This window comes from Coturnix japonica, chromosome 3, assembly GCF_001577835.2.
Source record: "Coturnix japonica isolate 7356 chromosome 3, Coturnix japonica 2.1, whole genome shotgun sequence".
NCBI classification, from domain to species: Eukaryota; Metazoa; Chordata; class Aves; order Galliformes; family Phasianidae; genus Coturnix; species Coturnix japonica.
In genome coordinates, this window is record NC_029518.1 from 21,769,977 (window position 1) to 21,786,007 (window position 16,031).

At 38.0% G+C, this 16,031-nt stretch overlaps 1 long non-coding RNA gene across 2 annotated transcripts in view; it reads left to right on the top strand.

Annotated features, from left to right (window-relative positions):
* The window catches only part of LOC107311199, a 32,809-nt gene that overhangs the window by 1,032 nt on the left and 15,746 nt on the right, over positions 1-16,031 (top strand). The window contains exons 3-8 of one of the 2 annotated variants that reach the window (XR_001553921.2): positions 101-174; positions 8,211-8,269; positions 8,391-8,450; positions 10,992-11,064; positions 12,144-12,235; positions 15,274-15,390. This is a non-coding gene — a long non-coding RNA (uncharacterized LOC107311199). The remainder of the gene's footprint in view (positions 1-100; positions 175-8,210; positions 8,270-8,390; positions 8,451-10,991; positions 11,065-12,143; positions 12,236-15,273; positions 15,391-16,031) is intronic. The other variant, XR_001553925.2, reaches the window with a different exon arrangement.

Here is a 16,031-nt window from a genome sequence, read left to right on the forward strand (position 1 = left end):
ATTTTACAAGCCAGCTCTACTACACCAGACAAAACTGCCCTTGGTGGTCTCTGCTTTGTGTGGCATTTTACAGCTATTGAATTTCCTTGGTTATTTTTAGCATGCTATGCCAGTGAAACTCAGAGGAGATGCTGCAAGGCAGTATAGGGTGCACCATCTTTGGCAATATTCAAGGTCAGATTGGATTGGAGTTTAGTTAATCCTATCAAGTGGGTGGTGTTCCTGTTCTATGATTCTGTAGGTATCAGGCTGGGAAGAAAGGACAAGGTGATAAGATAGTATGGGATACCTGTTATCAAAAGCAGACAACTGCAGAAGTTTCCGATTGGGGTAAGATCCTATGGGAAGATTCTTGCATTGTTTTCTCTGTTACCTAGAGTTCATCAAGAAAACAGATGTCTAATCACTTTGCAGTATTAATGCTACCCTAGGTAAAAACTGACCATTACCTATCTTTGCTCAAAGCGTAGATATTTGTGAAATGTTATTAAAGGAACTAAATGGTAGAGAGCTAGTTGACAGAGGTCTAAAAGGTAGTAGCAAAGAGAAAAAGGATGGAAAAATAATTGTGGGCAGAAGTGGAAGAGAAAATAAAATAATTAAAAAGCAAAAATATGAGATGGAAAGTAATGTAAAGACAGGAAGCAGGAAAATGTAGGAGAGGAACAAGAGGCACTGTTATTTAATTAACATATGTTGTTACCTTATTTTGGAGGTAAGTAAATACACAGAATCACAGAACTGTAGGGGTTGGAAGGGACCTCCAGAGATCATCAAGTCCAATCCCACTGCCAAAGCAGGTTCCCTATACCAGGTCACACACTGCATGGGGCAGTCATGCCAGTTACAGCCACGGGATTGGAAAATAAAGGCAAAATCATATTTTCCTCTGATTTAAAACATTCTTCTAGGCTTCTTAACTTTTTATTTTATAAGAGATGAACATACTGAGGACTAGGAGGAAACATTTAAAACACCAAATGTGTTTCTGAAAGTGAAATGGAGATATTAGAGTCAGCCCCTACTGAGAAAGCCCACATCAACAACAGCAGGCAAAGTGTGTGTACTGACATCTCCAAATCATTCTGTGCTTCTGAACTCCTTTTCCAGCACTTGCAGTCTAGCCTTGTTATGGTATATCTATTGTTATTTGTTACATTTTTTATGGTAGGTATTTTATAGAATAGATGGCCAGATGGCATTCTCAGGTGTTATTCTGCTTTGTATAGCTGCAGAAGTTTATAAGCAATCCTAGTACTTGACACTTTGTGGAGAGTCTCATCTCTGCAGTAATGCCAGGGGTGAATCTAAGCCAGATAGTGGACTACTGGATGCAGGCAATCCATCATAAAACGGACTGTTCATACTTAAGCCCAAGTTTGTCATGGAAGAGGTGTAGTGTTGTAGTCACTGCTTCACAGTTTTTTGGGGGAAGCAGTTTTAATGAGTACCATTTTAAAACACGAATTGCAAGCTTTTCAGTGAATGTGAGTAGGTGAGCAATATTTTGTGCTGAAATCAATTGTGATTTGTCTCTTGACTTGGAGTGGTGAGGAGAGGTGGTGGGTCTGTCACTCATGGTTTCCACTGGTGCATATGGGGCAGACAGTCTTCCACTGAGCCATGGGGTCACTCATGCAACTAAAGGCTGGACTAAGCCATGGACCTTTTTTGCTAAGCAGTAGTTATCCTTGACTTGCAAGTGGCAATGGCAAGAATTTTTTATAGGTCTAAATTAAAAGATCCATTTTAGTTAGAAAGCATTTGCCAATTCTGTACATTTTTCCTCAAAGAAGGCTTATTAGACTTGAGTCCATGGGTGTAGTTCCAGGCACTGGCAGTCAGTGGAAGCATCAACACCAGAACCACAAAATTGAGCCTTACATGGGTGGATGAAGTCTCCTGATCTGCAGAGGGGAAATCCATAGGAGATGAAAACCTTTTCTTCTTTGGGCCAAGAGGAAGTCTCCATCCACAGCATCTGGAATATTTCTAATGTGTGACCCAAGCATAACAAAGGTGTGAAAGCTAAAAATGGGAAACACCTACCACAGCTCCAACAGCCAAAACAAACTGAAAGGAACTCAGGAGTTATGGCTTTCAATAGCTTGTTCCTTAGACCTTTTCATATTTTGCTGGCATCCTCACAGACACTGGCCCACGTATATAGCAAACCCCAAGAGGATCTTAAAACTAACCTAGAAAAGAAAAACAAAAGCCTTATGGATCAGAGGCAGCTCCTGGCCCTTAATTCTGTCCTACATTGAAGTGCTTTTCTTTTTTGGTGATTTTTTTTCTATTTGTTTTATTTGAGAGTGGGATTTGGGTTTTGTTTCATACTTTCCTATTCTTTTGCATATTACCAAACAAAAAGTCAGATTGCTGGTTGTGTTTTATTCTGTAGTCCACTGAGAGAAGCTACAAAAATTAGATTAATTTTTTTGTTGTTGTTGTGTTTTTTGTTTTAATGCTAAAAGAGAAAACAACTGTAGAATTAATGTCAGCAATGATCTGATTTTTCCAGCAGCAGATTTTCCTCTGGTCTTCAGATGGAAAGTCATTATTCACTTTGGTATTAGCCGACCTTATTTATTTCTTTTCTATGGCAGTTATTATTGAATCAAACTTTGTTTCTAACGCTTGTGGCAGGAGCGGTGGTTTTAGTATTGACTGTAATTATGTATTTAGCCTCAAGCCACTGACACAAACATACGTTTGCTCAAGGGTCACCAGAAAAGTGGTTGAGAGAACCTAAAGATTTCAATAGAAATTTTATTTGCATTCATGTTTGAGATCTCAGAATCTTGTCTTATCAGAACAAGTAAAGCCTTAAAATATTGAACTGAAAATCTTGAGGGGAAAAAACTTTCTTGTGACGTTTGCAAGAAGTTTTGGTTAGGACAGGATTCCTGGGGAGGTGGAGTTCCTCTTATAATTTTAGCATGCCTATTTTAAATCTTGGAACTACTAGCAAAGGAGACAACTTGAACATTTTGGTTTTTAATTCAAAATGGTGCAAATTAAGTAATTGGGCCTTGTGTACTTTATAGCAGGAAGTGCTTCAGAGGTCTAGTGTTAACCTCAGCCAGCTAACTTGTGTGACAGCTACAAATTTGTGTTTCTAGGATTCTATCTCAAGTAAATACTTGTTAAGCTTATGCATTTTTTGTAGTGATGTTAGGGTCAAAATAACTACTTTGCTTTTGCCATATGTATCTTGGAGTTGGATTTTTCTATGATCTCTGTGGAATTTTGTTACCACATTAAATGCCCAGGTTTCAGTAAATCCATACCTGAAGGGTAAGTAAATTAATCCTAAATTTTGCATTTGAAAGTGTATGTGCTTTTCATGGATTTTTGCCAACTAGATTCTAGATTTAAAGAGGCATTGTGATAACCTCAACCACACTGTGGCTAGAACAAACCTCAAAGAACTTGTTTCCCAGAGGCAGTGCTCTTTGAAGTGACATCACTGACAGTTATAGCTACTGTTGGTATTTATGAGGTACAAAATGATAAAGTAAATAGGTATAAAATGTGATTTTAACAGCATAAGTATCACCAGACTGGTTTATATTCTTGCTCTCCAAACATATATTTGCTTAAGTAGTTTTGTTTTCTCTCCATTTTTTTCTTTTTTCCTTTTCTCTCTTTTTTTCTCCATGAAGTTTCTGTCCTGAATAAACATAGAAGCAGAGTTTGCCAACTATAACAGAAAACCTGTACAAGTTTGGATGTATATATTTACTATGAATTGAACTTTCAGATCTTAACTGCTTCTATGTATTTAGCTTGTTTACTTGCCAAATATCAAAGTATTTGGAGGAAGATCTGTGCATTTTCCATGTTGCTTTCAGTGTGCTGCTTTGCTTGTTGGTGATTTATTAATGATGCTCATGATTATTACTATCATTTTATTAGATTATTTGCAAATCAGTGACAAAGGACTGTGTAGACCATGCCTTGTTAGTCATAAAAGCATTCAAGAAGCCATGAAAATCAGTTAAGCTTGAACCTATTGAACGAAAGAGCATACTGCTGTCTATTGATCAGTAGCCTTTAGGTATTTAATGAATAGTAGTACTTTCTGACAGAAACAATACTGTTTCTGTCACTGTCAATACAGTACACTGTCAGATAGTGTTTTCCTTTGGATCTGATAAATTGTGCTCTTTTGTATTAGTGGTTTGAGATTTGACACAGAACACTCTTGTATTGGCATTTCTTTCACCTCTATTGCTGTGGTGAACTTACATGACCAAGGCAGATAAATATAGTTAGAAAAGCTGTTTTTTTCTTTTCCAGTACTGTTTTAGACACTGAGTTAACACCAATCTGACTTTTAGATAAGGCAGAAGACTGAGATACTACAAATAGTTTGCAGAATACTTTTACAGGTAGTATGCCAAATGTGCATGTATGTATATTACATGTGCAGTCTTTCTCTCTTGTATGTGAATAACTCACATATTGATTTGGACTGCAGTTATATAATTTCTTTATTAGTAGGGAAATTATTCTTAATTTATTACTAAATAGGCAAGATGTATTTAAGTTTATGAACTCCTTTTTGGCTTGATAGGTACTATTTGCTTCTTTTTGCAATATCAGGACTTGATTACTTCCCACTTTGCTGAATTTTCCGCCACTTAAAAAACAAAAACAAAAAACCACAGAGCTGGCATTTCCCCTCCCCTCTGCTCCTGTCCCTATGAAATAAAAATAAAATAATTATGTTTGGGTTTCTTTTTTTAAGCAGGAAGAATAAGCCCCATCACCTGCCATATTAACAGGATTAGGAGCAACAATCTTCCAGCAGCTCTTTTTCTTAATTATTATTATTATTATTATTATTATTTTATTTTATTTTGAGGCGGACAGGAGGGGCAGAATGTTAGTTTTCTAACCATTTCTTCAGCTTGCTCAGGTTATCTAAATTTGAATTAGCTCCTCTCAAGTGAACATCATTTCAGCAATGACGTCTGGGAACTGGCTTAGCTGTACTAAAGAACAGGTCCAAAGAAGCACAAGAAGGCTTGTGAAAGGGTTGGAAAATCAGCCATACAAAGAGAGACTGAGGGAATTGGGGCTGTTTAGTCTGGGGAAAAGGAGGCTGAGGGGAGACCTTATTGCTCTCTTCCAGTATCTGAAAGGTGCTCACAGCGAGAGCAGGGTTGGTCTCTTCTCACTGGTAACAGAACAAAGGGAAATGGCCTCAAGTTGTGCCAGGATAAGTTTAGGTTGGATACCAGGAAAAACTTCTTTAGAGAAAGGTTGGTAAGCACTGGAATAGGCTCCCCAAGGAGGTGGTTGAGTCACCATCCCTGGATGTGTTTAAAAACTGTTTGGATGTGGTGCTCAGAGACATGATTTAGCAGACAGTTCTTAGAGTTATGGTAGTATGGTTAGGTCATGGTTGGACTCAATGATCTTTAAGGTCTTTTCCAACCTGAGTGATTCTATGATTCTGTAACAGTGATAGCGGCTTGTGTGTCAGTAATGCCCCAGTATGTCAAGTACATTAAATATTTTCTCATATTCAATTTTGAGACAATTTGGAAGCTCTTGCAGTTAGAGGCAAAATCCAGTGACACATCTAACACTGAAAGCAAGAATGAGAGCTCAATGCAGGGTTTTTTTGCCTTTTGAATGCACAAGTCTTCTGTCTCCTTAAAACTGCAACATTGTTCTGAAGGCTGAGAGCTGAATTTGTAAGTGCCAGAGTAAGCAGACGTCTTTCTCAGCCTGGAAAGGCTGGGGGACAGGGGAAAAGAAGTATTTATGAGCCTTTATTTGAAGCTACTATTTTTTCAGGCTCTCTGGAACATGTGTTTTGAGGCTGGCTCTGTAGACCCTCGATGTGTGTTTCTTCCAGCACAGATTTCTCAGTGGGTCAAGCAGTAGTGGCAATTTCAGCTCACGAATTAAAAAAAAATGTTTGCCAAGGTAGATGAACTGTGACTTATCTGTTGGTTTAACTTCCAATTTCAGGACAGAGGGCCTGCAATTAATATTCTGACCCTTTCACTCTTTTCAGTTACTTCTGTAAGAGTTAATTTAATCAGTTTCCTTCTTAATCTGTTAGCAGATTCAAAGGCTTTCTTGGCAACACTGTAACACAGTGACCACCTAAATAGTAAATGAAAACATGGCTAAAAAAAAAAGTCAAAGCTTAACAACATCTGCAGTACATTAAGAAAGGTTTTGGAGCTCTAACATATGACCTAAGTGCCCAGCATCCTCCCAGAATGGCTTTTACTGCAGCCTGGCTTCGCTCTGCTCTTTCTCAGAATTGGCTTAAAGGGCAAGTAGCGTCCAATGACCACATTAACTGACCCAATGGAAAGGATATAAGATGCATAAGTGTTTACCGTCTCAAATCACTATACTGTATGTACGTTTTATATAAAATATAAGTCTAGATTAATGCCTAGCTTGTTTAATAAATGTTTCCTATGTCACAAAGCTAATAGTGAAGTTACAGAATTACAGACATCTGTCTGAATGGAAAATGTATAGCTACAAAATATTTTGTGGTTAATGTAAATAATTTTTTGATGACTGCGTAGCAAGCAACTGTGATAAAAGTTTCCTCTGCTTGATGTCACCATCAAATGCCAAGCCAAATCAGAATCTCAGCACTTTGAATTTAATTCCATGATATGGACCATTTCCCATAGGCAATACTGAAATATTGTCAACACCCAGTTGAGTCAAATAATGAAGAAAAAAAAAAAAAAAAGCAACAAAAAACAAACTCCTCTAGATAATGTTTTGATTCCTGTTATAACTTGCTGTAGAAACCAGATAAACTCGACTGAAATTATAGTCAGAAAAGTCTTTTGGTAATGTGCTTCCAGTCGTCTAGATCCTGCCCAATTTTCTGTCTGTCTGTGTCTGTACTCTGGGTACTTAGCTACTCAGAAGAATCTCATCTCAGTCACAGTTTCAAAGAAAATTATGTGTATGCAGTCTCTATTATGTAAGTCATACTGTTCTATCTATTCACTTCCCATTTAAAGACTTGGTTCATCTGTGCTGCCCACAGGCAATGAGGGACGGATATTATTCTGTCCCTTTTGAGAAAAGTCCTACTCTATGTTATTTCCTACTGAGGGAATAATAACAAAACAAAAAATATTTAAAAAAAAATCACAAAAAAAAAACCAAACAAGCTGATATCAGACAAATATAGTATTTTTTTATTAATGTACTAATTATAGGGGCTGAAAACAAGGGTGTTTAGCATGTACTGCGTGATTATTATTAAAGAATTAAAATTTAGGTAGTCTTTTCTGAGAATCAATAAGATGCACTATGTATTCTGTGGTATGCATCTTTACTTAGCTCCTGATATGGGGTCTGGTTTAGATAGAGCAGAACCGAGCTGACTGCTTACTGACTGCTCAGTATTGCCTGAGAGAGACATTTGCATTCACCTAGATTGCTGTAGTTAGCCTGTTCCTTAGCGCCCCAAATCCTTCCCTGGGGCTAGCCTAAGCAAAACTTTCCTAAGCTGCTTAGTCCTGCAGTCCATGTTACTCCATGTGCCTCATCTATACTAGTTTTTGTTCAGGTGTCTGAGGGCTTTTTCTTGGAAACCAGTGATGGGGAAGTAGTGAATATGAATTCTCAGAAGGACTTTGGTAGACTGCCAGTGCTTTAACATCTTTTGATTAACTTTTTTTTTTTTTTTTTTTAATAATAGAAATAAATAATAATGGCTTTGTTGTTATTGTTTGATTGCAATAGTATTGCAAAGTGAAAGTATAATCTGGATTCTAATCTCCATCTCTCCAGGACTAGACTAAAGGGAATACTTTCACCATCGATACAGTGAAAATCTCTCAGCACCAACTTAATTTGGTTAAGAAAAGAGGATAAAAACATGAATGGGGCTGATTTCCTTAAGCAGTTTAACACACTGCTGATCACAGAAGTTTTAGGGAAAGAAGAAAAAGCCAACCAATATTCAAGTAGGCAGCAAACCCGCCTTTGTGAAATGAGATTTTCTTTGTATAGCACTGAGGAATAATTCCTTCCATAAAACATATAAAAGAGACATGAGACTACAAGGGGACCTCCTGAATCTTTGAATCCAAACATTGCTATTGTATGACTACATTAGTAAAAATGACGTTAATGATGCAATTTGTGTATATTCTGCGTGTGTCAATGAAATTTTTAACTTAAAATTATCTTTGTCCTAGTTGTTCTCTGTTCCAGGATCCAGCCTTACTGAAGGTTAGCTGCAGTCATATAATTACAGGTACTTACTCAGTTTGTCACATTGAGTAGTTTTAATGTATTTTATATGTTTTTCAACAGAGATTAAAAAACTAACAAACAACAGCAGTGACATTGCACAAAGTAACTATTTTGTCCTTTAGGAAGGAAGTTTACGTTAGAGAAGGCAGTACAGTCTTCAGTCATCCCTGAAAGTATTTTAGGTAAAAACATTTTTATTGGAAAATAAAACTGAAAAATAGGATTGGGATTTGTTTACTTTTGGTTTGTTTGTTTGTTTGGGTTTTGTTTTTCTTTGTTTCCTCATAAGTTCCAAAGAGGAATCCAAGTAAGCACAGTAATTTATTTTATAAGAAAACTGTAGGTTATACATTACAAAACAACTAAGTAAAACTAACCAGAAAGGCCTGGGATTAAACAGATGAAAAGTTCATTCCAGATGGAAAAGAGCTCAAGAGTCACTGCTTCCCCAAGTCCAGAATTTTCTGTGAAAATTAGGTTATATTAGTGTAGTCTTGAAAAGGAGGTGAGGCAGAGTTAAGACAGCAGTTTAACTGTGTTTGACAGGCTAAATGGAATACATTTACTAGCTCCAAATCACTGTGCAGTGCTCTTGTAATGGGTGTTTTGCTCCGAGCATAATGAGAAGAGGGAAAATTATTTCATTTGTCCAGACTATAATCAATCACTTCCAGGAAAAGATCATGATTTTCCAGTAGCCATAGGAGTTGTTAAACATATTAGTTGTAGAAGCTACCTTGTGAAAGTAGAAAAAATCATGAGAAATGAGTAAGATGAGCAAAATTACCCTGTAATTGTATGACCATTCTTAGTCTTTCTTGTGTTTGTGCCTAGATGCATGCTTTTTTCCTTTACTGTCTCTAGGCTGCCAATAACTATAAATTCATGCAAGCCATAGAAAGGATGGACAAGTCTCAAAAGAAAAGGGATTTTTCATCTGGCAGAGTGTTCACCCCAAAAGTCGTAAAAGCCTTTCCTGAAACTTTAGGATTGCAAAAGCTTGCTGAGTCTTGCCAAATTTCTTGCTTCTGATGGAAATTCCCTAATGATTCATGTGGTTTCTGGATAGCAATATAAACAAAAGGTTATGGTAATCAAATGTTTAAAAGGATGATAAAAAAAAATACTCTGCACAGCTATAATATCCAAGAATTTGAATGTCTAAATGTGTGTTGTCTTATCTAGTAAGGAGACTATTATCGCTCATAAATTTATAGAGCAGGAAAGCTGAATCACAGAAGGGCCAGTCTTGTCCCATTGAAGTTTATGCTAAAATGCCTGGAAAGTCTCCCTGGTGTACAGGATGCAAGAGTGAACCAGGGATAATTAGGATTTCATTGTGCTTGCCTCTGTGTGCTTAAAGTGTGAAGAAATTATCCTTTGTTTTTTTTTTACATGCCTGCTGTATACTCTGAAAAGCTTTTTACTTAAGGAGTTCAAGAACAGATACAGTTCTGCTGCCTTTCCTGGACTCTCTGGAGTCTTGGACAGAGGGGAGGAAAGAAAGGAGACTCAAATAATCTTCTGGATTCAAAAGAAATGGTCCATGAAGCTAGCAGAGAGGAAGTTAGAAAGTACACTAATTATTAGCTTCCAGTAGTCATTTGACATCTAGGAATTTCTTACAGGCAGTGTTGTGTCCAAAAGCAAAACTCTGACATTTTGCAAAGATTCCCTGGAAGGTCTGCCTGCCCAGCAACAAATTAATATCAGGTAAACGTTTATTGAAGCTGCCATGGATAGAGTCTCAGCTGAGGATATACCTACAGATTGCTCGCCTGCCTTGAAGGAATTAGGAAAGTTGTTTGTTTTTTATCATTCTCCTTTCAGTGCCTCCTGAATCAGTCTGTTAACTTGGAAAAGATTGGATTTGTTAAAATAATAAGCCAGTTCAGAAGGAGATAACAGTAATGTATAGGTTTAGTTATTGTGATTGGTCTAGATTATCTCAGTGGTCTTTCCGGCCTTAACGATTGTATGATCCTATAGCTACATGTCGACTTTATGGACGTAATTCTTCAGTTTTAATTGGGCATTTTAATTTCACCCCCCAGAAAATAAGCCAACTGAATTCTTTCAATCCCATTTAATTCCCACCCCGGTGTGCAGCTTCACTTTATGTTCCCTGTAACAAAAAGGCTTTTAACGTTGATAAATGGCTGCAAAGATTTTGCTTTTACTTTGTTGCTTTTCTGTTTATTTAACCAAGAGCAGTTCTTTCAGTTCTGACCTCAGTCTTGTCAAAAAGACTGTGTTTGTCAAACTGCTCATGCTCCCATTAACTCCCAGCTTTTTCAATTGTCACATTTGATGAATGGCTCAAATACTGCTAGCATCATTAAAAGCAGGGACACTGAGTCCAAATACACACCATAAATAGGAAAATTTCAAGCAAAGAAAACCTTTTATTACATAAAGGAAATTGCAAGTGATTTAAAAGTAATCTCTTTTAATACTATCTTTCATATGTGCAGGAGACAAGAAGAAAACCGTCAGGTTTTATGTTTGGTATTATCTCTTTATAGCTAGAGAACACTGGTAGCTTTATAACCATATTTATACTGGGGTATCTGGGACTGCGTGAAGGAATGATCTTGCTTAGTGTGACTAAAAGTGACAGAGCCATCCCTGCAGTGCTTTGTCATTCCAAAGGGACTGCATCTTCCTAGTGCAGAGCGTGAAGTCTTGCAACATGATGCTTACATGCTGTTTTCTTCCTCCAGACTGACAGAGGCTCCAGGGTGTGCGGTTCTGCGTGCTCTGGCTCAGCCCCAGCGTGCCCTTAGCTCTACCAACGTGAGTAGGAACCACCGCTGAGTTTCCCTTAATGACCTGCCGGTAACAGCGGTGCAAGCTCAGGCTTGCCAGAATTTGGCAGAGCGTAGTTCTCCAGTTACGCTCAAGCTAACATTTCAGTTTATATTGTCTGGTGCCCTTGTCTGCCCTTTGTCGTACTTACAGCACAGGCTATCGAGAGACAGAGTTCAGGATTAGTGCTGGAAAGTTGGGTAATGGCTTCAGCAGAAAGAAATGTTGTTGTTGTTGGGGTGTTGTTTGGATGCTGTTAAAGTCTAGTTAAAGGCCAAGGAACTTGTGGTGATTTTTCCATTCCTGAGCCAGATAAATTTATTCAGATCAGCATCTATGCAGATACAATTAAATACACATTTTATAAGTCTATAAGTGATATACTTCTAGACTGGTGACATTTGTATAATACTCAGACTCTAGTCAGAGTTACTGTAATTATTTAATTGTTATTACTTATGATTTTGTTTAAAAAAGCATTGCTCCAAACTGCAATATAACTGTAGTTGCATAGAGATACAGCTTGATTCTAATATTGCTGAGTACTGCTTGTGGGTTTTCATCATGATATAAATAAATACACTGCTACAGTGTATTTTTCCTGGACAGTGATAGAAGCCATTCCAGTGAGGACAGCAAGCAAATCATTAAAGCAATTCTGGAATGGCATCAGAAGTAGGTCATCAACGTTTCTACTTTCCTGAGCTACTGTAGATCACAGGGCTCTTTTTCCCTCTACAGAAAACAAGAGGGATTTATTAATCACAGTGTTTCACAAAATTCAGAGAAAACAAAGAAACTCCTGGTTGTATCAGAAACTTCAGCATTATCAACTTTTTGCTTCCAGTGAACGTAACTCTGTTTGGTTGACTGAGTGCAAGCAATGGCAGAAACAGTCTCTCTGCTATTGTTTGCAACTCAGACTTTTGTCAGAAGGACCATGCAGGACATCAGACACTGAGCTTGAGACATCGTTACCTTGTTATTAGTGCAAGCATAAGTTTAAAGCTACAGTGGGAAGGATTAGTAGTTCATGGATTCATTTCGGTTCGTTTTCCCTTTCTCAGATGCTATATGCAACAAAGTACAGAGATGGACTGTAGACTTCCAGCAAGTTACCACTTCCAAGGACAAAGACAGGAAGCTTGCTCCTGGCTGTGTAAGTGCTTCTCTTTGTCTGGCTTGTGGTGGATTTGATTGCTAAGGTTTGTATGAATTTATATTGCAGTGACCTGGTCTTAAAATATGGTAACTTGCTTAATACTTTTCACCCAGATAAACCATGAAAATATATTATTTTATGTCATCAGTAATGTTTGTTTCTGCCCTGAGGTGCCCCAGGTAACTAACGTTGGTCACCTAGGCCCCTACATATATGTTTGGCATATTAAGTATCTATCTCTATATATTTAATCGATAGAGTTCATCACAATTCTTTCATTATTCACAGAGAGATATGAGCAAAGTACTTTCATTAGAACAAGTGCTTTTTCTCAGTCTTGACTGTATCCTTATTTCTTTCTGTGCCAGAATTAAATTTGAATTAAGACAAAGTAGATACACTGCAGTTGTTCCCTGCGGAGACTTTCTGCATTTTTAATCATTACTTGTTGGTGTTACTGTATTTCTGTAACTATTTGGAGTAGTGAAGCCTACAAAGTATGAATTAATTTGATTAACTACATTCAAACTGAATCTATATGAGCCAGTACTCAATACTGATTTCTGTGAGACAGGATTGGTTTATAACTGTCAGGGCAGCTATACCTCTGAATTAAACAGAAGTATGTACAAAGCATAGGTCAGTACTGAGCCTCCAACCCATGCATGCTCTCCTACTAAGATCAGTGAGACTAGTGGTTAGGAGAAGATAGATGTGGAGATCTGTAGGCTCAGTTAGTCTCTAATGAAATGTATCTGAACCTGGAAAAGTGGAATTGAAGATGTCAGTATCTACTCACTTGTAAGATCGATGAAATAGAGAATCAGGCTCCTAGTTCACTGAAAAGGCATCAGTAAGGTTAAAGCAAAACATAAGAAAAATCTTGTTTGCTCTGCCCCCTCATTCAATATATAAACAATACTGTCAGAAGTTTTGAAGGGAGCCCTGCAGAATTTTCCTGGAAAGCATCGTTGGCAGAAAAAGAATTTTCATCAGAACTCAGCAAAGGAGGTGAAAAAAAAGCCCAACAGCATAAATCAGCTAGCAAGTTGACCCATGGGCAGCCAAACCAAAGCAGCTTCATTTCCTATGGATTTCTTTCTCCTCAGCCTTGTCATCTGCTTCCCAGCTCTCCACCACCAGCAGCCCTGCCAGTCTTTCAGGACCTGGCAGGGAGAGCCACCTGCATGTCCAGGCCAGCACTGCAGGCCCCATCATGGGCCAAAGAGTGCTGCCAGTGTGTCTTGGCCATGGCTGCAGGGCCGGCCTGCTTTCCTCTCCCTGGAGCATGATATTTGGCTCTTTTGATGTCCCAAGTTTGCACAGGGTTTATAAGGGTCTGCAGGTCATGGAGACATCTATGTCCTTCTGTGAGATTTAGTTAAAACTGAGGGAAAAGAGCAAGCAAATGATAGACAAACATTTGCAGAACACAGTGCTGTTGTAACCTCATTTCCCCAGGGAACTATATACTTTTGTGAGCAGTTGGTATTTTTAGAGATTAGATATTTCAGTTGTTTTTAAAAACAAACAAAAAGATGCTTAGAACAAATGCCAGAGAGATGGCACCATGAGTTCTCTGGGGAAATAGCCACAAAGCCATTCCAGATAGCCATATCCCACAAAAGATACATCTCAACCCTACTGGCTATACCCTGTGAGTTAGGTAGGCTACATAGAAGATGCTGAGGCCCAAAAGCTCAGGATCCCTGCAGCAAGCAAGCCTGCCTGCCGTGTGCCAACTCTATGCCAACTCTATGCCACGTGTTTGGAAGAGAATTTGAAACAGAACAAGTGAGTCCAAAATAAAAGAAGTCATGAGCTTATCCCTGGGAATGGTGCTGCTGGTGTCACTGGACACCACTAGGTCACTACAGCATTTCTGAGCTGGGTATTTCTGTTTTATAGTATACTGCAGATTACTTCCATAATGACCTATTAAAATACTAAGATTAACTCAACTGCCGCCATGGTATCTTCAGTGTCCTGCAGCATACTTGGCAAAGCAAGCACATGCTTTTTGTTTTCTTTACTCTGGTTTGCTTGCTTGCTTGTCACTTTGGTTTTCTCAACAGTGTTTGCCTTGTGTTGGCACCACCCAGAAAGAAATCCTGGGCTGGGAAGTAAATGAGGCACAAAGATAGTGTCAACATAGATAACAATGAGAGGGCTCTAGATCTGCAGTTTGTAAGAAAAAAATTAAGAAATTTTGTGTCCTTTGAAAATCATTCATTAAACAAAATACAAATGAAATGTCTGTATTTCTATTCCAATCCAATAAGCTAGGAGTAGCTCGTTTTGCTCAGTTCTGAAATTCATAAAGATATGACTGAAAAGACTGATTTTTGCTAACATTAAAATATTAAATCAGGATCAGGACTTCCGTTTGGGCTCATAAGCAATAGTGTGTGCGTTTCTAGTTCTCTGGTTTACTTTTGCCTCACGTGCATCACGTGAGAGTCTTGCTTTTCAAAGAACGAATCTTTAGTACTGTTTTGTTTGGACAAATTTAACCAACAAATTACAATGTGAGTAGTTCTTTCTGGTTAGACAGTTCTTGGTATTTATCTTCTAATTTTTCCCTCTTCAACGTGCACATTTCTCAAAGCTTGAAAACTTTAGAAAGGACTAAAAGTAACTTAATAACTTTTTAGTCTTTTAGAAATGCTAACTTGGACCAAAATGTTATTCTTCACTTGTTGTTTTTTTTTTTGTCGTTTCTGGACTAAGAAATATTTCTAGCAGTGGTTAAGATATTGCAATTGTCAAACAGTGTCCAGAATCCATAGCAAAGAGTAGCCAGTGCTAATGATAAATAAAATTCTTAGCCAAACTGTGTGATCCACAGCTCTCAATAGTCAGCAAAGCTGGAGTTCCCTCATGTTGTATCTCAGAGCTGTAAAACATGTTCTTGTCTGACTGTTGCATCAATTCTGATATATACATATATATTCTGCATAGATATATATATTTATCTAGCACTACTTTCTTAATGTCTTCTTCATCATTGTCCCTTGGACTATGTGAATTTTCAGCCCACCCATCTTGACTGAGCTGCCTGGAAGCTTCTCTGGAGTGAGTTTCTTCTAAGATACCTGCAACTTGCTCCATTTGCTTGAGCATCCTAGAACTTCTTAATCTGCTGTGTTCTGGTAAGCTGTAATTTTAAAAGTGAACAATCAACTGCTTGTGGGAATGCTAATGTTTACTTAGCTGTGATTCTGTGTTGCTGTTGTTTTGTTTCACTATTTCTAAATGACTTATAGTGGATCAGCTCTACAAAGGGGCATACTCCGAACCAGAGCTTTATTCAGACCTAAGCATAGTTCTCATGGGCTTCACTGATCATCAAATCATTGCTTATTGTGAGTCTATGTGACTGAGACATTAAGTGATGCAGAGAACCTGGCTAACCCACAAAAGCTCAGGGTGTCCGATTGTTGTAGTCTGCCCCATAACTCCCCTAAGAAGCTGAATATAACAGAGTTGGGAATCACTGTATCTGAGTTCCACTCCAAAGACATTGGATTCTGAACCACCAGAGATCTTTGTTTTTCCCCAAACACAAGCACCCTTCTGACCTCACTAATTTCCTGATAGAAACTAAAAATCTTTTTGTTATAATCAGAGTCAAGTATCAGTTCCAGAAAGCCATTACTATGCATTATAGGCACTTAGGCACATTAGAAAACAAAACAAAACAAGCTATCTACCACTTTCCAGGATTAATGCTATGAAACATTTTATGGGTGGTCCTTAAGAGGACAGAATGCTGCACTAATGTGTGACTGCA